The 22,104-nt window shown below is 44.3% G+C and overlaps 1 long non-coding RNA gene across 1 annotated transcript in view; it reads right to left on the reverse strand.

Annotated features, from left to right (window-relative positions):
- Positions 1–460: 460 nt before the first annotated feature.
- LOC123612968 (uncharacterized) overlaps positions 461–22,104 on the reverse strand; it is a 178,856-nt gene continuing 157,212 nt past the window's right edge. The window contains exon 6 of the long non-coding RNA XR_012510689.1: positions 461–2,645. This is a non-coding gene — a long non-coding RNA (uncharacterized LOC123612968). The remainder of the gene's footprint in view (positions 2,646–22,104) is intronic.

The raw sequence follows: 22,104 nt of genomic DNA on the forward strand, positions 1-22,104 counted from the left end.
CGTGGAGGACACCTGGTCTTTGCCACAACTACTCAACAAAAGCAGCCCTAGACAACAGTAGACGAATGAGTGCATCTGTGTTCCAACAAAGCTTCATTCTTATTTGTGGGCTGGCGTGCTGATTAGTCCTGTGGCCGTGGTTTGCCAGCTTCTCCTGTAGAGCGTATATTGGAAGGGCGATTATATATTAAGGGCATTTATTTAAACACCAACAGTTTTCTTGGGTTGAATCAATGACTTCAATAACCATCCAGTTATCACAAGAATAACTTTTAAAAATTACTCTTTTTAAATAATAAAATAAATATTTGTATTATTGGCAAAGAGGAAAACACAAAAAATAGAAATGTAAGAATACCTATAATGTAGTAGACAAACTGGATTGGCCAATCTGACACCCATCTACCTGCTTCTTCCTTGCCATCTTCTATTTTAGTGGTTAGAAAGGCAACATTCTCACTATTGCAGTTTCTTTACTGCTAAGAAGAGTCATATGACTCATAAATGTCCAATGCAAAGGGAAGTCTCTATGGGGGTTTTAGGGGTGTTGAGGGGCCTCCAAGATAGTTTGTTCTTCACTGATAAAAAGAGGAATCCACTTCAGGAAATCTTCCTTAGCATCCCCACTCTTCTTCTTCTTCTTCCTGCTTGGAGTACGAATGTGATGTCTGGAGCTATAACAGCTTAATTGTCACCTTGAGGTGAGAAGTCAACAGACTAAGTTTGACTAAGAGCAAAGACAGAAGGATCCTGGGCCTATAATGTTATCACTAAACTGAGGCACATTTACCTGGGTTGTCTGCCATGTTGCAACTCTCGTCAAATGAAATAAAAACAAAACCTATTGAAGCTACTGCTGGTTGGCTTTTTGTGAAATGCAGCCAAACACATCCCTAACTGATATTCCATGGAATAACTCCAATCTGACAAAGCAGCTTACATTAGGAAATACTGGTTAAAAGCCTTCTTTGTGTGTAATGTCCACATCTAAATTTAATATTCAATGCACGGGTAGGAATTCTTTGTTTTTAAATACTATAAAATGGATTTTGTTTCATGTTGTATTTTTAGCCTGGAATAAAGCTTCCCATTCCTTCACAGATTGGTTTTAGTTGTAAATCTGCAAATGGGATGAGGTCTTAACATTTAGAATACACCATGGGAGTAGATATTTTAAAAAATGGCATTACTTTCCCTCACTGTTGTGAAAGTTGCTTCTCCTATTAAATGTATGGCATCCAGCATGATGTAAAAATTTAATATCACTATAAATTACTTGCTTGAGGGAAGCGGAGGTTCAGAGAAGTGGTTGCTATGTGGCAGTGGTGGCAGCAGAGTCAAGCCTCCACCTTGAGCATCGTGACTTGGGCAGCAGGACAGTGGCCCCACTGTTTCCTGAGGCGGGACCATTTCAGACTCTTTCTGGGCAGGTAACTCGGGCCAAGTTGTGTCATCCAGGCAGATTTCAGAAATGCCTCTCTTCCCCAGAGCAAAGGCAACTAGACACCAGTAGACACCAGATTGCTATTTGTTGCTGTCTCTGTTCATTCCCAGAACCATTCCACGCTCTCTAAAACAACCCCTTTCAAAAGCAATGATGAGAATGCTCATTTGGAATCTGTAATTGTGGCTTTACTGAACTGCATTTAAAGCATAATATCCAAGAACAAAGACCAGTCACAGATGCCGAATTGCAACCCAAAAAAGGGTCAAGGGTCAGGGTGGCCTTTAGAGGCTGACTTCGGGTTGCCTGCATGCCTTTGCTTGACAGCTTAAGTCATCTTAAATATTCTGACATGTAAAAAGAAACTTCTAAAGGCAAATGTTCAACTGGAAAAAATGTGAAATTCTGAAGCACATGTCCATTATACATGACCTAGTTTAAAAACTAAATTATTTTGGAGTTTTATTTTATTTTGGTGAAGTTCATTTTGGAGTTTTGGATGAGACTGAGATGATCTCCTCCACATTAGGCTGGTGGGAATATTCATGTATTTCCTGAATTTTTAGGACAGAAGTTGGCAAACTACAATCCATGGCCAACTTTGGTCCACTGTTTTTTTTCTCCCCCATAAATTAAGTTTTATTGGATGGAACACAGCTCTTCCCAATCATTTATGTGTTTCCTAGGGCTGCTTTTATGCTACAAAGGCAGAGTGGAGCGGTTAAGACAGAGACTGTATGGCTTGTAAGATCTAAAATATTTACTCTGTGATCCTTTACAGATGAGTTTGCTGAGTCTTGGTTTAGAAGAAGAACAAGAATGAAAATTTCTTGCGAAATCACAAAAGGTGGCTGAGTGGAGTGTAGTTGTTGGTAAGTTGCTGATAAATACTTGTTGAAAGAGTGAATGAGGGAGAAGACTTGAAAAAAACCTAAGCTTTACTTCCTGAAGCACTGTAACCTTAGTGCCATTTGGATGAGGGCTGCCTGATTAAGGGAAGATGGCCCACCTGCTGCTGAGAACCTACCTTGGGCCACCTTCGACTTGTGACACCTGAGACGTAGTTTAGGTCCCCAAACAACCTGGTCTGTAGGTATGTCTGTTGGTGATGACTAATTTTCTTCTGTTTGGAAGCTCTTCCACTTCATTTTAGGACTCCGGTTCTGTTCCAGATGGTTGAGGTGGCTGGCCATCTGATTACCTAATGAATAATACAGCTTTAAAAAAAATGGTTTTAGGTAGCACTCATTTTTGATTTACACAAAAGCTGCGAAAGGAGTGCAGCTCCTGCCTACCCTTCACTCAGTGTCTCCCACGGCTAACAGAGCATAAATCCACAGCACAGTGATCAAAACTGAGCCATCAGCACTGAAACAAAACTGCTGATTAAAACACAGATCTAAGTCACATTTGACCAACTTCCCTAGAGTTCCCTTTTTCTCTTTCAGGATCACATCCAGGATCCCGTGTTGCATTTAGTTGTCATGTCTGCTAAACCTCCTCAAGTCTATGACTCCTTTTTATCGCCTGTCGTCTTGAAAAGCAGCGTTTCATACATTTTGTCAGGTGATTTTGGTTGTCTCTCCTGGAGGGAGAATCCAGTTCCTGTTACTCCATCTTGGCTGGACCTGAAAGCCCTCCATCATAGGGTTTTAAAGCCAGAAAGAACCTCAGATCATTGAGGGTTATTCCTCTTTTTATGGATGAGAGCACTGAGGCTCCACAGATTCCTGTGGCCCAGATTAGAAAGAGTCCTGACCTTGGTTGGGTGCTGCGTCCTCTTCTTGGTTCTGTTATTAACTAGTTGTGTGCTCTTAAGTAATTGGCTCAGCAAAGAGGACTTACTACTGCCGCTCCCCCTGCCTGTCCTCCTTCTCCTTCTCAGGAATAACTGAAAACAATTTTACTGAAGACTATTGACTTTACTGTGTCAGCAATAAGTTCCTTCCAGTTCATAGCTCAGAACTGATTAGAAATAGGAGTGTGGCTCCACTAAGAAATGACAATTGATAGATAGAAGGAAATAACTGAGTCGTCATTTGGTGGGACCACTAAGTATGAGCTGATAGTTCTCTGGCCCTCACTCAAGTGCTTAAGAAAAAATGAAGCACACAGTACTTACTAAAAATTTCCATCTGGGGACGAGGGTATAGCTCAGTGGGAAAGCATGTGCTTAGCATGCATGAGGTCCTGCATTCAATCCCTGGTACCTCCATTAAAATAAATAAATAAATCTAATTACTCCCCCCCCAAATAAAACCCCGTATCTTGAAAATTTTCCACTGAGTATTTAACAGCAATCTGAGTTCTCTGGACGTGTCCTTAAATTGAAGCTGACAGAGATCAGAACTGTTGGGAAACAGATCAGCACTGTATGCATGTGTATATGTATGTGTATGTGTATATGTGTGGTATGTGTATGTGTATATGTACATGTATATATGTGTTTATGCATGTGTATATGCATGTGTGTGCATGTGTGTGTATATGTATGAGCACATGTGTGTATATGTATATGCATATGTATGTATATATGTATATGTGTGTACGCATGTGTATGTGTATATATGTGTGTATATGTATATGCATGTGTATGTGTATACATGTATATGTATGTGTATATGTATATATGTATGTGTGTATGTATATATGTGTGTATATGTGTGTGTATATGCATGTGTATATGTATATGTATATGTATGTGTATACGTATATACGTGTGTATGTGTAAGTGTGTACAGTCATCACGTTCAAGAGCAGCTCTTCAGCGACCACCCCCTAAAAAGCCCCCACATACACCTTTCCTTAGTTACTCCCTGTTTGTTCTCTTCAGAGCATTTACCACAATCTGAAATTCTCTCACTGACCTCTTTCTTCTTGATGTCTACCCCTCCCCTTACCCCCACCGTGTGGGTGTGAGCTCCGTGAGGGCCCAGGCCTCCCTCACTGCAGGGTTTAGCACTTCACACAGGTCCTGGCACATGATGCTGCCTTCCTGAGGTTTCCAAAAATTGATGAATGAAAGAGTGAGGCTCATACAGGAATTTAGTACCTCTTGGATGGAGCAGGACAGCAAGAAACTAAACTTGTGTTGAAAACTTTCAATCCACGATCAGTTTTGATATGCTGCGTTCTTTCACTTCAGAAGCATTTGCTGAGGACTGGCCCTGTTGGAGGCTCCATTCTCCAGATCTTGGACAAGTTACTCAAACCGCCTGGGCCTTATTTCCTTCCCCTGCCGATGGAGACAGTGAGCTCTACCTCACAAGATAGTAATGTATGGAAAAATCACTCTGCACTCAGAAACACTTTACATCCATGTAAAATACTGTTGACTATCTGTTTTTACATAACTTTGTTTTGAATTTCTAATCCTTCTAGAAGGATCCTCATGACCTCAGTCTGGGAAGACTTAAATGCCTTCCTACATTTATTATGTAAGTCTCTCTGCTGACATAAGCAACTATAGTGATTTTTCTTTATCTTTTTGTCTTTTTTTTGGTGGGTGCATCCTAAGCCTTTTGGATTTTCTCAGGGAATAATGCGATGTCTTCATCCTCTCTTGACACCTCTCTCTGAGATATTTGAGTGTAGGAGGACTGTTTGGAAGTTGGCCACTGGGGAGGAGAGGAGGAGAAAGGAAAAGTTGGTGTTTGGATGTTGCCTTGGATACAGGCATCACCTCCCTTCTGATGAGGGCCTGCCCTCCCAGAAAGCCTGGTTTTAATTTCCCCTTTGAAATGGGGACTGGGCCTTGTTGCCAATTTAGATTTCACTGGTCAGCTGTTTGGCAGATTCTGGCCCCCTGAGGCTATTTCTTTTGCTCTTGCTACTCACTGGCCTTTTTGCAGCCATGTCTCCTTGGTCTAAGTTTGGATTCGGGTGAGCACGAATGGCCTTATTACTGCTGCTTCCTGATCACCCTAGAAGAACCACTCTGGCCATGATCATGCAGTTGGGTGGGGTGTCACCCTAGGAGATACGAATGCGATGAAACCCTGTTCTGCCAAATGAAATATCCTGTGTTTTAACGAACGCACTGCAAGGCTGGATGTCGCTAAAATGCTTAGATGTGAAAGGTGACCCAGTGTGAGGCAGAGTGGCAAAAGCGGAGCAGGAGAGTTCTAAGAGCTAGGCTTCACGTCGGGGCGGCACAGTTTGGTTGGTTCCTCACTGGTCAGATGGTGTTAACTGCCCGAGTTCTGTCCACGAATGTGTTGGAAACTGCTTCTGGGGCAAAGTACCAAGGGAAGGTCTCAGGGTGAGTTGGCAGAGAGGTACCTAGAAGGGTGGGAATATGCAATTATCAAGCTAAAGAGGAGAGATGAATATAGCAGCCAGGAAGTGGACCAGGACATCAAAAGTGAGGGAAAAATTGAGCCGTAAATTGAACTGATGGGACTCAGGAAGAATTATAACTGGGGTGGGGGACAGAATGAGTGTTTGGTAATGAAAAGGGTGAGAAAAGAGATTTAAGAGCAAGATGTGGGTGGAGAGACTGGTATTCAAGTATCTGAACTAACAGATGCTAAACTTCCATGAGGGCATTTCTTGGATAGAATCCCAGAGGAGTCTTTTTCAGGAGTATAGGGGTGCTGGTGGTGGGGGAACATGGCTTCCTCATGCTGAAAAATCAGGTCAAACCACGGTATTGTGAAGACGATACTAATATATGTGACAATGCCTTGTAAACTGTAAAGCAGTTCAAATGTTAGTAATTATTGATGTTTACTCTATGATAATAACAAACATGTGTATCTTTTCCCTTCCCAGGCCCCTGGCAGGATCTTTTCCTGCCAGCTGGCCCCAGTCAGGTTGCCTCCATCCATCAGAGAGGTTCTAGCAGTGGAACCTACAAAGAGGAAGGGTCAGCCCCTCCAATCTTCTCCTCCCAGTGGTCTCCTTTGCCCTTATGCAAAATTGGAAGAGCCTAGGGAGGAATGGCATTTTCTAGGCCAAGAAGCTGTCCTATCCAGCCTTTCCTCCAGAGCAATGGGGCTCTTCTCAGCCTACATCCACATAACCAAAAGGCCTCCCTTTGAAACATTCTTCCAAGAACAAAACGATTTCCTGGAAAATGACTCGCTATCTTCCCCGTTAGAGATCCAGGCAGTTGGCAACTCAATAGCAGCCTCCCTTGCTGAAATAAAAATCATTAAGTTCTGTAATCTGATATGCATGCAGAGTGTCAGGCACTGTTATCAGTGATAATGAGGTGAAGACATTCAGGCTCAGAGCAGTTGAGTAACTTGTCCAAGGTCACACAGCTAACCCAAGGCACAACTAGGTTTAGAAGTCAGGGTGTGCACTTCAGATCCCATGCTGTTTCTTTGCCTCTTAAGTGTCAGACTATCATCTTTGGGATGTTACTGCAGTGACACCCACAGCCTCACCCTATGTCTGGAAGAAAGAGTATGTCCTTTGTGAACTATGCTACTCGGTATTAAAGAATGCATTTTAAGTCTGGGGCATATTGTGAATAGTGTTTAACATTCTTGAACTTGAGATCTGGCCATCTTAGCCTGTTCTCTTTGATGGTAAGTTAAACATCCAGGCTGTAATAATAGACCCTGCAAGTCTTAATAGAGAATAAAAGCTGGGCATTTTGCACGTGCACAGGAAATTCTTTTCAAATAACCAAATATTAGGAGTTTATTTTTTATTCTTAAAATAAGTTGATTTATCTTCAGAAGTTCCTCTGCAGAGCTCTCCTTAAACAGTGGATTTTTCAGATGGCTTTAACTCTCATGTCTGTTCAACCAGCATGGGTAAGGCATTAAACTCCATATCCACCCACACAGCATCAAGCCATCATCTTTTTTCCTCTGGGTCATTGCAGGAGCCTCTTAACTGGTCTCCAGGCTTCTTCCCTGCCCATTCTTCCCCTTCAGCCCCACCTTCGACTTTGTCCTCAGAACAGCCTTTTGAAATGAATGTCAGGACAGTTTGCTCTTCCTTCCCTACTGTGTTTTTTCTTTCTAGGTCTTATCTTCATTCAGCAAATGTTTGCAGAGCCCTTACTGTGTGCTAGGAGCTGTTCTAGGTGCTGGGAATATATATTAGACCACATTAATATGATAACACATAAATGTTATAATACATGTATACAATATATTATAGAAGACTTTTCATTAATATAAATATTAATCTATTTCCTCTAGCTACCTTTATTTATAAATATTTTTCTTTATTTATAAATGAGTAAATCATGTTTCATGATTTGAAATTCGGCCAGTGCCATCTTTAACTAGTCTTAATCAACACAGCTTTCGTATAGCTCCAGGCCCAAGTGATCATGGCTCCTTGTTTCCGAACTAACACACTCTTCCACCTTATTTACCAGATGCAGAAGCTAATCCAGTTCATCGAGGGGCAGATGTATCAAGCTGGAATCTTTTTACCTTTCCGCATTCTGCTCCCCTCAACACAACCTAGCTGCCCACTCTTTCATAACATTCTTCCTCCATGGGTAGTATCACGGTCCCAAACCTCGGAGCTGGAAGAACTGAACAATCAGCTCGTTGCCATTGGCCTTGTAACTGTCCACGGGAGACTCAGAGACAAAAGTTTAGGAAAGAAGGGAAGTTGACTTGCAACAAGTAAAGGGAGTGAGACTTCAGTAGAACCAGCTCTTCAAATAGAAAACACAAAGCTATTTAGAGAACAAAACCACAAGATCATCAAGGTTACCAAGCGGACGTCAGTCTGTTCATGGTGGGGACAAAACAGCATTCTTATGTGATTATCACATGCAGAAAGGTTGTGACATATCTTCAGCTATTGGCATTGTAAAAATCAGGAACGTAGCTGTTTTTGCTAGAAATCCATGCTAACAGGGAAATGCTCTTAAGTGTCATTTATTTGGGTGACCAGAACCAGACATAACTTTTTTTTATTACTTTCAGGGTTCAATGTTTGTACAACTATGTTTCCCTTGCTGATTGTAGAACATGTATATATGCTTATCAAAAATGGTAATTGGGCAAAAAGTCAGTTTGGCTTCCACAAAATTTCCTTGGTCACAGAGTTCAGCTTTTGCTCAGGACACAGCTCTTGCTGCTGTGGTTCTTAATGGGCTTCCTCTTCTCCTCAACTGACCACCCATTTAACTACCTGTGGCTTCTATTCACTGAGTACTCACTGATGCCAGGGACCAAGGCAGGCCCTTTCTGTGATAACAGCAAACATTTACTGAGCTTCACTCAGTTCAGTGCTCTTCTGTTCTAAGCACTTTACACAAATTATCTCATTCAGTGTTACAACAACCCAAGAGGTAGGTACTGTTATAATCCCCATTTTACAGATCAGGAAACTGAGTCACAAGAAGGTAAGCTACACACAGCAGGCAAGTAGAAGAGCTGAGATTTGACCCTGACTCCTGAGTCTGCTCCGCTCTGCTGCTCCTACTACATTTGCATATTATTTCATTACATCCTCACACAACCCTGTGACGTGGCATTATTACCCCCGTGTTATCAATGAGGAACAGAGTTTAACTCACTTGCTAAAATTATACAGAAAATGGCAATGGGGATTTATATCTAGAACTTTTTGTCTCCAAGATTTTCCAGTACACTCTCAGGATGCTTTTAAGACACCCTGATTCCTGCTGGCCACTGTGTGGCCTTTGGACAGCCCACATGCCTTAGCCCTGTGATGGATGACTCACTCGGTCCCTCATGACGGTTCTCAGATCCATGAGATGTGTGGATTCCCTGAGCATGTTGTGACTAAAGATGAAGGAGTTCTCTTTTATTAAAAGAAATCATTCTCTTCCAGTGATCACTTATCTATTTAGATTGAATTCAGTCTTCACTAAGAGACTTCAGTCCGAACAGTCCTGTGTTGCAGGTATGTTTTGGGGTCAGTGAGCGAGAACAGAGTTTGTCTAGGATATAGCTGCCTCCTTCATAGAACTTACAACCTGACTGAGGCTATAAAAATGACATTGAGACACAGGTGTGCACTGAATTTTATGTTACTGCCGGGATGCTTAGATGTTCACAAGAGGAGGGCTGGAGCTCTTGGGACGACCTCCTGAAGAATGAGGACTTTAGAGGACATGCAGAATTTGAATGTAAACAACAGAGTTCACCAAACACGGACAAAAAGTTTGAAGAGGAGGCCTGTGCAAGGATGTGCTGGGTAGGATAAAGAGGGGAACTGGCATTTCTTGAGACCCTCTCCATGTGCCAGATGCTGAGCTAGTGACTCCTTAAAGTAGCCCTGTGAGATGGGTGGGATTACCTCCACTTAACAGACGAGGAAACTGAGGCACAGAGACGTTAAGGAATTTGTTTTTGGCTGTGCAGCTCTTGAGTGGTGGAGTGGGGTTCAGACTCAGTCTTGGACTGGTGTGCAAACTCATGTTCTTCCCATGCTGCTGGGATTTTTTGGATTTCCAACCTCCTTGGGAGCAAAGATCTACACAGGCAGCTGGACTCCAGTGATGGCTAATTATATCAGTTTGACTGAGCCATAGGGTGCTCAGCTATTTGTTAAACATCATTCAGGGCATCTCTGATGGTGTTTCTGTAAGATTAACATTTGAAGAGGCAGACGGAGTCAAGCAGCTTGCCCTCCCCAGTGGAGTTGGGCTTCACTCAACCTGTTGAGCAGAGGCTGAGAAGGGAGTGCTCTCGGCCTGCCTATCTCTGTGCTGAGCTGTCACTCTTCCGCTGCCTTTGGACTTGGACTCAGGTTGAAATTTACATCATCGGCTCTTCTGGTTCTTAAGCTTTTGGACTTGGACTGAAAGTATACCATCAGCCCTCTGGGGTCTTCAGCCTGGTGACTGCGCATCTTGGGACTTCGTAGCCTCCATAACCATGTGAGCCAATTTCTTATAATCTCTTCCTTCCCTCTTCAGCCTGGTTCTGTTTCTCCAGGGAACTCGGAAGACGCATTCTTTCTGATTTCATGGCACAAGATACTTCTACTTTTGATGAGGCACTCACCCTGGCCCCGGCTCCTTTGGGCTTGTAAAGGGACAGCTGCTGAGTGAGGGCCTCTAGCATGACAGGTCAGAGGTTTGGGCCCCAAGGGTTACACATGTTAGACAGGACCATGGCATGGCTTGGCCAGCGGGGCCCAGCAGAAGACACAGGCTGGGCCTGGAGGTGGAGGCCAGAGCCTGAGGATGTAGGTCTAGGAGGGTAAGTGAAGCTGGTGCTGCCCAGAGACACAGCCGACTTCTCAGAAGCCTCTGGAGGGCACAGTTAGTTTGATTCCACCAACTGTGTGACCGGCCCTGTGCTAGGGGGTAGAGGTACCAAAGTGAATCAGACACCAGCCTGGCCGTCTTCAGGCTCACAACTTAGTTTGCATGGATGGGCAAAGAGATCCTTTCAGTACGACTTCACATGTGCTGCTATTCCCTCAGCCCACCCCTGCATTCAGCCTCCACTTATCTGGCTTTAACTTTGGAAGATCGCCGACTGCTGAGCGCCTGCTTCTGCGTGGTCTTTGGCATCTGGCTGTGTCTAGGTGATCTATGATCCTGTGACCCTGCAGGTTAAAGCATGTCTACTCCATGGGATAGTCAGTCACACGATCAAGTCATGTCACTTGATTTATTGTTCATTCCTGAGTACACATTTTCAAATAGAAGAACACAAGGCAGATAAATCCTGGAGTGAAAATTCTTCTTATGTGCTTGACATATTGAAATTCTATTAGTCTCCTGGAGCCAAGAGGATACTTGTTATTGCAAAACGCTATAATAACTAATGATGGCAATAAAAGCTATTAATTTAAAATATAGAACAGTTATCAGATCTTTCAAAAAATAGTAGAGACAGTGTGATGCTAATATAGATATATTAAAGGGAGTGGGTTAGCAAGATCACTTGAAAAACAAGTTAATAGACTTTTTGAGCCAACAAATGTTTATAAAGTTTGAAAAATAATACATGACAGAATAATGGAGGTGATTAGATTAGAATGCTAATTCTTACAGATTTGGCATACTAGTATTTGTAACATAACTTAAATAGCTTTTAAGCATTAGATTGAATTTCTTGATGTTTATTTCCCATTTAAGGCTAGGAGTCATCTGAGAAAAAGTTTTGTTTGCATTGCTTCATCTCTTGTGAGGATGAATTTAAAAAATTAAAATGCCAGTTCTGCTTCCTCAAAGAGGAGAAAAAGCCCCTAAATCATGTGAAACAATATCTATGATAACTCTTCTTTACCCTAGATTTGAAGGATAAACAAAATAGGAAGAAAATAGGAGTGTGCGGGCTACTCAAACTACGCTTTTATTCTGGTGGGTCAAAAATGTTAAAAGAACAGACTTTACTAAAGTCCATCGTAGCTGTGAGGCAGCAGCAGCCTCACTTTGGTTGGTTCCTCTGGGGCCGGAGGGGAACAACCAGCCCCCTAACGTGGCACCAACAGCCGTGCCCACAGCGTGCCCACCGGCACCGCTAACCAGGAGGAGCCTTGGTGCTCTGCTACCGCAGGTGGACGTGTCTCACAGTCACCATGGGGACTGCTGGAGTGGACAGTGCTGAGAAGTTTCCGGGGCAGCAATGCAATGTCAAAAATACAAAATCCAACTGCTTTCATTATTTTTAATAATGGAATTGTAATATTAAGTCAAGGTTGATCGAATTTCAGATTCACGCTATAGCCTACCATGCGCCCCTTCAGACTCTTCAGGCCTCACCCATCTTGTTCCAGGACCGCTGTGGCCTCAGCGTGGAGAGATGCCACCTAAGGGTGCCCTGGCTCAGGTCCACGCATGAGCCTCCCACCTCTGGCCTGGGCTTCCCTGTGGACACCAAGGGACTCTGCTGGGTGCCCTGCTTGAGCAACCTGGAGTCCAGGGGAGATACTTTCCCCACCAAGAGCTAACCTCACCCAGATTTTTCCATGCTTCCTTTGAGGAGGAGTTTTGAACCCTCCAAAGTCTGCAACCAACAGACTGTGAGTTGCTTGGTGTTTTGCAGCCTTGGGTCAGCTGCTGGTGTGCGGCTCAGTGCTGGGCACACGGTAGGAGCCGGAGCAGCACATCTGGGCTGCACTTTTGGTGGAGCGGGCGTGGCCCCTGAAGCTCTTTCTCAGATGTGCCTGCTTCTTGCCCCTCGGATTGACCCATAAACTCAAGGGCTCTTCTGAACAACAAAAGCAGTAATCAAATTTGTTTTTCCGCCCCCAGCCCGGCAAATGGCTTTTCAATGTGTCTGTCCCAGGTGGCTTGGATGTCCAAAACCGTATGGCTGTGACTGAGACCCCTGAAGCCAGACTGCAGCTGGCTGGTGTTGCAACTGCAAATGCTGCTCTCCCCTGGGGGTGAGCCCAGCCACCCTCAGGAATGCCTGCCCTCTGAGCAATGCACAGTTCCAGCAATGTGAATCGCAATTCCTTTTGAATCCACAGTAGCAGATCCCTGCCTTGGAAGTAACACTGGGTGTCCTACTGATTGGAGCAAATGGAATGGGCTGGTAAGGTTTCCGACTGCCAAAGAATACTGGCTTCTTACGAGAGCCTCGGCATTTGCTAGCCCTTCCTGAATGGGTTCCGGATGAGCCCCATTGGCGCTGTCCTCCAAAATCAGCAGGGCAGGCTGCACCCTCTCGGATTGGGTTACACTTTGAGCATCTGTCTCCCCAGGATTCTGGGTGAAATCCTTTTCAACCTGAATTCTTAGGGGTTGACAAGTCACGCACTGTCATCCCTGATGGATAGGATGGTGGGAGAAAAGCCACCACCTCATTAGGGGCACAGGTTAACTGGGGGGGGGTGGTGATTGATTTTCCCTATCTCTGAGACAGCCCACAAATCCTTTGTATAAACACTAGCTTGAGAGTGAAAACTGTTTTCCTGTCTTCGTTGAGGACAGTAGACAGAGTAAACATTGACAAATGGACAAGTTTACTTTCCTAAGAGGCCCGACACAGGTAGATGGGGCAAAGGAGAAACACTTTGGTTGAGTCATTAGCAGCAGATGGAAAAGCAGTCTTTTCAGGCCCCATCTTTGATGTGGTCTTTGGTGGGACCAGGGTTTTATGAGGCTGAGGTGGTGAGTTGGAACTTTGTAAGGCGGGGGTGTTCCACTCTGACCGGGCAGCAAAATCATCCGGGCCTTGACCCCACACCCCACCCCTGCCAGGGATTCCGATGCTGGAGGTCTGAGGTGGAGCCCTGGTATCCACTGTGTGTTTATAAAGCTCCCCAGTGGCTTTGATGTCAGGCAAGGCAGTGAGCCTCTCTTAAGAGAAAACTGAGCTTAGCATGACCCTTGACCCCAGCCATCTCCCAAATATGCTGTCTAATTGTGAGAACTTGGGGACAGTCTAGTCAATGCAAAGATTAAGCGAAAGCTTTCACAATGTGCCCCTTGGACGTTGCTGGGAACAAAGGTACCAAGGTGCCGATGCCCAAGCTGACTTCCAAACACCCTCAGAATAAGATCCACATCATGCCAGGCCCCACCTGACCTGCCTAGCCTTCTAACACTCCGTCTTCACTCTCCTGGCTCGCTGGACTCGAGGCTCACCGCCCCGACAGCTCCTTTCTCCCGAGGCCCCTCTGCATGCTCTGCTCCCTCTGCCTGGAGCTTCTTTGTCCTGCTCTCCTGTAAGGCCTTGTCTGAACCCCACCCCCAAGGTACACCCTGTTATTCTGACTCCTCACACTCTGTTCGTTTCCTTATTCATGGACATGGTGGGCTTTTTGTTTATTGCCTTCCCTGTCAGACTGTAACAGGGACATGTTACCTCCACCACTGTTGTGTCCTCAGAGCCCCCGGTAAACGGTCCACGCTCAGCGTGGGTTTCCTGGGGGACAGAATGAATCCGCACAGAGCTGCAAGCACTCACCATCTGCCCTTGGAGGAACTCTAGAGACCTCAGCCGATGTTTTAAGAGCGGACGCTGCTTTTCTAAGAAAGACACATTGAGGGTCTGAAGGATGAGCCAACATTCCTTCCTTCCTTAGTAAATGGCCCTCGACGTCTCCTGGCATTTTCGTTTCGTCAGCTCTCTCCCACTTCACTCCCGGCCCCACTCCCGCCCTCACTCACACAGTGCTCTTGCTTCCTTTTCCAGGGAAAATCTCAGGCTATCAGGAAAAGCTCCCTCAAAGCTCCTTCCTTTTTCTCCTTTCCATCAAACGCATCTTCATTCCTTCTCTATCCTGTACCTTTCAGAAGGTCAGATGTCTGGTGGGCAAGATGGGCACTAGATATGGACAGAGGGCTGGAGGACACCTTGAAGCTGGACTAAAGGACAGGCTCCAACAGCCACTGTAGCAGCCTCAGCCTTCTGGAGAGCCTTGGCAGGAGATCAGGAGCCCTCTACAGGCAGGGGCCACCATGGACCACCTCTTCTCATAAGTCCCTCCTCCATAGCCCCTCACCACTAAGTCTCACAGAATGAAGATGAAGTCAGGTTCACCTTCAACATCATTTGAGTCAGATTTTAGCATCTTTTCTTAACCCAACACATACCCACATATATGCACACACTCAGTTGGACCAAAGAATAAAAAAAAAGGAAAAAAAAGGGGAGAGTTCACTCTATTGTTAGACTGAAATTTTAAAACTATAAATTGAGTTGAATTAACACTTTATGGAAATGGTTTTTAATTGCAGAATTGCCATGGAATGGCAGCAGACACAGGAAGGCAAGGAACTTGGAATCAAACCTGACATGTTGCATACTTATACTTAAATGTTATATATCAATAATATCTCAGTAAAGCTGGAAAAAAAATAGGAAAAAAACCCCTGATTTGTGTGCCTCTATTTACCACGCATTAGTAAAGGCACATAAATGTTGATCATTAGCGGTGCAGTCTGAAAGCAAGGAAGAATTCCTAATTTTTTGATGATTAAATGAGAGTCTCAATGTGAACATTTCTGGTACAAAGGAAGAATCTAGAATAATATTAGGTAACATTTATTGAGTGCTTACTCTGTGCCAGAAATATTTCTAAGTGTTTTGCCCTTATTAACTCATTTAATCCTCACAACAGCCCTGTGGATGTCATCCCTACTTTACTGGTGTGGAAACTGAGGCACAGAGAGGTGAAGGAACATGACAGCCAGTGGGGATCCGGGACTTGTGCACAGAGGCTGGGCCTCACTGGCCGTTCTACACCACCTCTCTGCCAGTAAACACTGCTCTCCTTATGTTCAGTTACGGTTCTTTTCCTGCGTTGAAATGAGGGAAGAGATGAAAATGTGTCATTTTAAATCCTTCGGCATGAAACAGGCGGGTGAAAGCAGAAAGGTCTGTCCTAAGCTTGCAAAAATAAGTTGAGCACGTCATGCTTTTCAAAAATATTTTGCCATAAGAGAAGTAAAGAATGTTTGAATTGCAAGGGCTGTCCTTTGTTACAGAAGTTATCATTCCCACTCTGACAGCACAACAATAGTGTCCAGACAACACAGCTGTACTTGGTGGTACTATGGTTGACCAGTAGCCTCTTGGAAGGGCCACTTCCTTTCGACGTCGTCTTACTATTGCATTTCAGTGTTTGCGTCTCTCCACAACTCTGAACCAAGGTTGTACGGAACAGAGAGCTGAGCCATCCTTCCTAGGAGCTTTCCTGCTACTCTCTCCCAGCCCTGCCCGTTATCCCTGCTCCTGGCTGCCCCATCCCCACTGCTACTCTTCCCAAGCCTCTGGCCCCCAGGACAAGTACGAATGGAGGCCTCTGGACCCTTTCTGTAATAAACCCTGAGTGACACCCTTAAACAGAGGAGTTGGGAATAATGTGAAAAACTGTGAAATTTTCCCAGCGCTGGGGGCCCAGCCCAGTTTTGGACAATGAATCATGGCTTCAGCCAAAATGTTCTCATTACAAACACTGATGACCTCCTTGGAGAAGTGAAAGCTGTTGCCTGCAAAAAATAGGCAGCTTCTCAGCCTCCTCTGTGGCCCTGCCTCACTCCCTGGGGGTCCAAAGTTGCACATCGCCCTATCTCTCTGGCCATCTTCTTCCTGAGCCACTGCCTGATCTCAGTCCCTGGGGACATGAGCCTGGTCTGAAGCCTACACATGAACAAGAACTAGAATGATACAAGTGAGAGCTCAGCTCTTACCATTTTTATTTCCTTATTATTTCTTTTACTGTGTACTTTTGAGTTCAGCTCATGCCTGGAATGACACATTTAACTCTGGGGCCTTAGGTCCAGGGGAACACCAGCAGATAGAATGGTCCAGAAGAAAGCCAGAAGTATGGCCAAGTGCCTGGATGCTGTTTTCTGAGACACATTTAAGTGAATCTGGGTTTACAGAATATTAATGTTGCATGGAATTTCTACGTATCATCAAATACAAGTCCTTCATCTTTATACTTGAGACCAGGGGATGGGAAGAAAGGCCACCAAAAGTCATAGTGAAAAAGTGGCCACACGGTGCTGTGAAAACTTAGATGTGATGGTATTTAGTTTTTCCATATCTCCATGGGACGAAACTCAGCCTTTCTCTGTTTCCCTTTCCTAGTTTTATCGTTGTTGTCTTTGACACCATCGTCATCTTCAATATACTGTGGTCACTGCAACTAACATTTCTCCAGTGCTTACTGTGGACCAGCCACCGGGGTAAGCATTTTACATACTTCACCTTATTTAAACATCACAACAACCCTACAAGGTAGGCAATATCATCCTCATTATAGAGGTAAAAACTGAGGCACTGAAAGATTGAGTCACATAGCTAGTAATGTCAGACTAGTCCTCGACCACAAATCTGTTTGAATTTTATACCTCTTTTTGGTCTACTGCTGGTTTTCTTGTGCCTGGAATGTGTCTGGCTAATAGCAGGTGCCCCGTATCTATTTGTGGAGTGAATGAATGTATGGCACAAAGTTGGTGTTCTTGGTCCTTATGCTGGTAGGTCTCTAACTTGCTCATCATGAGAATTGCTTCCAGAGCTTTTCAGAATGCCAGTGTTACAGGCCCCTCTGGAGTGTCTGAGGTGAGGCCCAGTAATCTGATTTTTAGTACACCTCCCACCAGATTCTGGTGCAGCCAGCTCAGCCCCAGGATGCAGACAAAATTTGGCACTCACTGCCGTCACGCTCTACAGCCTCGGGAAAAATCTGCAATTTTTAAAATAGTTCTGCAGAATAAAGAAAACCACAATTTATGTTTCACAATTCATGGGGCTGATCTCATGTCCTCCTGACAGACCTTTCACATATCAGGATGTTACAACTGCTTTCTTTCCTGGGATATCAGGACACAACACCGGATTTTGTAAGGCAACTGGCCCTGCCTGATGTAGCCCCCAAAGTCACAGCTATTTTCATTCTCAGTCCAATTACCTTTTCACAAAAGTAACAAGGCTCCCTTATTTATTCTAGAGGAGAGAAGACTTGGGGGTAATTCAAGTGCCATTAAACATCATTGACTCTTAAGGAAGGGGAACTAGAATTGTTCTAGCTGCCTCTAGGATAAACCTAAGATAAAGGTAGTCTTAAGTCTTGTTTTGCCAAGAGAGTTCAAATTTATCCCTATTGTCCTGGTGTAATTATTCATAGTCCCTCTTTTTAGTCTTAAACATGAACCTAGGTTTGGGCAATAATAATATGGTCATTCTACGTGAGGTAAAACCAGAAAGAAAAGAGCTACAAGGAGGTAAGTTTCTGTTCACTACAAGGAAGGAACTTCCATGAAATATGAAAAACAAACAAACAAACAAACAAAAAAAACAAGATAAGCAATCAGGCTGCCAAGTTAGGGAGTGAGTTTCCTGTTACTAGAGGTATAAAAACAGAAGGTGCAGGGCAATTTGTTGAGGATGATGGGAAGGAAGTGAGCATCAGCAGATGACCTCGGAAGTCCCTTCTGACTAAGTGTCAGCGGACAGCAGAATCTGTGGTGCCTGAGCTGTGGTAGGAGCATGTGTCACACCCACACCCACAAGGAAAGAAGCTGGGAACAGCAGAGTCTGTCCTTCTCCTTCTTTGGTGGAAGGCCATCCCATGGTCTTGCAAATTCAAGATGTTTTCCCAGTACTGTAGAATCGGAGAAGGCTCAAGGTATTTAGGATTTGGCACTTAACATCACACCCAAGTTCCAATCTTCTCTGCTGAGTAGGCTAGGCAAATCCTCAGGATGTGAATGCACTAGCTGGGCTTCCTTTCCTGGGAGCCAGAACCACATCTGCTCCCATCCATCTGGGTGAAAAGTGAATAAAGTTTAGGCCGCCATTCTGTTCCCCACCCCTTCCACCTCTAGGTCACTGGGCAAATGTCCATGTGACTTTTGGTGGAGTCTGACCCCTGCTAACACTGAGTATCTCAGAGCTGTGCAAAGCGTTAGGGAGTTTCCCAGCATTCTTCAGGGGCGTTACCACTTTCAGCCCTGCCTAACTTTCTATTCCTTTACATAGTTAGCAACTAAGGCACTGGCCACTGTGAATTTCCCCAAGATCACACAGTGCATTGGCTGCAGGGCCAGGGATCCAAACTCAAGATATTCCAGGACTAACTGCAATATCACACACCTTTTTAAGTGGATCTAGAGGGGCAGAAGCAAACTATGCAAATCCTCAGGCTAGGGCACTATTTTTTGAAAATTGCAATTTATCCTTATATAATTAGATTAGGAGATAAATGAAGAACCCACTGATCACAGGAAGAAGCAAGAGTCTTCTACAGTCTGGCATTTGATGAGTTAGGTGTTCAGTTACTGTGCATCTCCACTATGTTTCCATGGCAGACCATGTGACAGAGACTTGTGCATGCCTGAAGCCAGGTTACTCTTACGTTCTGTGATTATGTTGCTGGCAGGACTGTTGTTGCCACAATAGCTGACTGTGCCCCAGACATGGTGGGGGGTGGTTTCTGGTCTGTTCCCACAAATCTTTATCCTAGTCTTAATCACAAAGAGGGCATTGCCATGTGCTCTTAGCTAGAGTCCCTTGTCCAAGGTTCCTAGTTTAGTTGACGACATCAATACAACTTTTGTCACAACTTGATATATGATGATTGATTTCTGCTGAGGAACGTGGTGGTGAGCTTTGAAGGGACCAGTAGCCAATTTGTTTGAGACATCAGGATGATTTGTAAGTTTCTCCCAAGTAGAAAATGAAAAAGCAGAACCCAAGCGCTCAGTGAAGACATACTCTCACTATAATTGCCCCACATCCACCCCCTGCAATGCTCACTTCTGGCCCCCGGAGTTAGCAGGTGGGGCTCACCACCTCCTGTGACAGACTGTGGCCAGCAGGGGGCCTCCCAGGTGGGCCTCCTGAGCCCTCTCTCCTGGGCAGTGCGGAGGGCCCTTCTCTGGCCCTTCCCCCTCTTTAGGCTAGGACATATTTTCCTGTTGCAGAATTGAAGCTTCTGGTCCGCTTGGCTGTGCCAAGTTGGGAAAGAATGTGAAACAGATAATGTCAGAGGGCAGGTTCGGTTTCTGGTTGAGCGTGGAAACGATAATCTGATTAGGTCTGTTAATCACATACGCTATCTGGAGCTTACTTTGCTATTCTCACTTCTCAAGGAGTGAAATTTGCATGGCAAAAGACATAATATACCAAAGACCTGGAGTTTTAGCATGGGACAAGTTTTTGTAAGTCATGGAGTCTAACATTCCTCCTAGTATAGGAAGGTCTTTTATTATGTCCTAACAAGGGATAGAACTGTATTATTTTCTTACACTATGGATGACATGTCGTATTTTCAATGTTGTATTACTTTCTAGATATAAAAGTGTTATACACTCATTGTAGAAAACTGGAAAGTACAAAACGTTATAAAGCAGCAGAAAAAAACATGCCCATAACCCCATAATCGAGTCACCCCCTGGTAACAATTTCACAGATTTTATCTTTTTAATGACATGTTTTCTTTATGTAAGTTGTGTTTCTAAAGAATAAAAACTACTCTTAATTTATATGCCACCTTCCTTCTGAACAATGCAAGGAACTTAGAATTTTTAACTCCACTGTCCTCTTCTTAACCTACATGCTACTTTTGTGTATTTCAATTATCTGAAAAGTATATTTTAAACTTCACAATGAACAGAAAGGAAAAATAATAACATCTTGTGAGGAGAGAGGGACAGGGCGTAGGAGCTGGAGATTCTGATGGCTCTGGTCAGAGCGAATACAGCCGAATGCAAAGAGCAAAGGGAAACATGTAACAACACACAACTGGCGGGACATACAGGGATCAGATCATACAAGCCTTGGAGGCTGTGCTGAGTGACTTTGTTTTTATTCTAAGTGCAATGGCAAGATGTTGAAACACTTTCATTGGGAAGGTGAGATTTTTTTTGTTTGAAATTTGAAAGGTCACTCTGCCTGCTGATCATAAATAGGGACACAGTATATCTGGGGAGGCTGGTGGGGATGTCACCGCAGTCCTCCAGGGGAGGGGCTGCTGGTTTAGAATATGGTGGTGGTGGTCCATTTAGAGATACGTGAATAGACTTAAGAGACATATATATATATAGTATATAATATTATTATTGCATATATTCATAAATATTTGGTGAGTGAATGAAGGAGGATTGCTGTTTTCTCTTTCTTCTCTGAGATAGAAATCAGTGGAAAACAGAGCAGGTTTAAAGTAGAAAATTGCAAACTGGACTTTAGACATGTCGAGTGACATAAGAAAATGTACAGTGGGTACGTGGCATTTATACTCACTCCAAAGGTGCCACATAAGCGTGACACTGGGGGATGTCACAGAGATGGTTCCCACTTCAGGCAGGAAGCCGGGATGAATGAAATTTGTGGTCCTTTTCAGCTAGTGGAGTCTTAGGATTCTAAGCAGAATGCCCTTAAAATTCCTCCTTGTCTTTATTGTCTTTTGGTTGTGCATCTAAATTAACTAATACCCACCCATCCAAAGCCAGCGATCACTGGGAGGAGTAAATAAAATCATACAAAGTGCTGAGCAGAGCACCAGGCACGTGGAAAGTGCTCAACATGGTTAGCTGTTGTTATTAACATAAATCCCTCTCTCCTTTTGGGGAACACTCTCTATCTTGGGGTGCAAGTATCAGCAAACTCTATCCCCAGTGGTTTAAATAATAAAGGGAGGTCATCAGTCCATCCAACTGGAGAGTCCTGGGCAGCACAACGGGCTTTAGAAGACACCGCTCCAGTGGCTCAGCGATGGTGCCACGCCTCATTACCTTGATTTCTACTCCCCACCTTCTGCGGGGTCTTCCCCACTCCGAGGCTAGTGCCCCTCAAGATCCAAAGAGTTCCTAGAGACTGTAGCCACCCAGCAGGAAAGGGAACTTCTCTCAGAAGTTCTATTAAAAGAGCAATTGAGTTTCTGCCCCAGAAGCCTCCTGCAACTACCTCTGGAATCACACCAGTTGGAACTGGATCACACGCCCTGAAACAGTGATTCTGGTCAGAGGCACATGGGGTATGATGGCTGGGTTCAGCCAATCGGGGCCCAGTGCTGGGCTGGGGGTGCCACTAGATGAATAGAGAAACAAACCTTATTTTGAATATTATCAAGAGGAAGGAAAAATGGATCTCTGATGGCCCCAACCAGCAAGTATCCAGTACACTTGGTTTACAGATGGCTGTCCCCACCGATTTCCTTCTGAATCTTTATGTGTATTTCTCCAGTCACCCTGCCTCTTCTGTGTTGTAAATATTCACTTATTCATCATTCTCTTTCCTTTAGAGAGTGAGCTTCTTGAAGGTAGTGTCATTACTTTATTCATCTTTAGGTCC

This window comes from Camelus bactrianus, chromosome 12 (assembly GCF_048773025.1).
Source record: "Camelus bactrianus isolate YW-2024 breed Bactrian camel chromosome 12, ASM4877302v1, whole genome shotgun sequence".
Lineage (NCBI taxonomy): Eukaryota > Metazoa > Chordata > Mammalia > Artiodactyla > Camelidae > Camelus > Camelus bactrianus.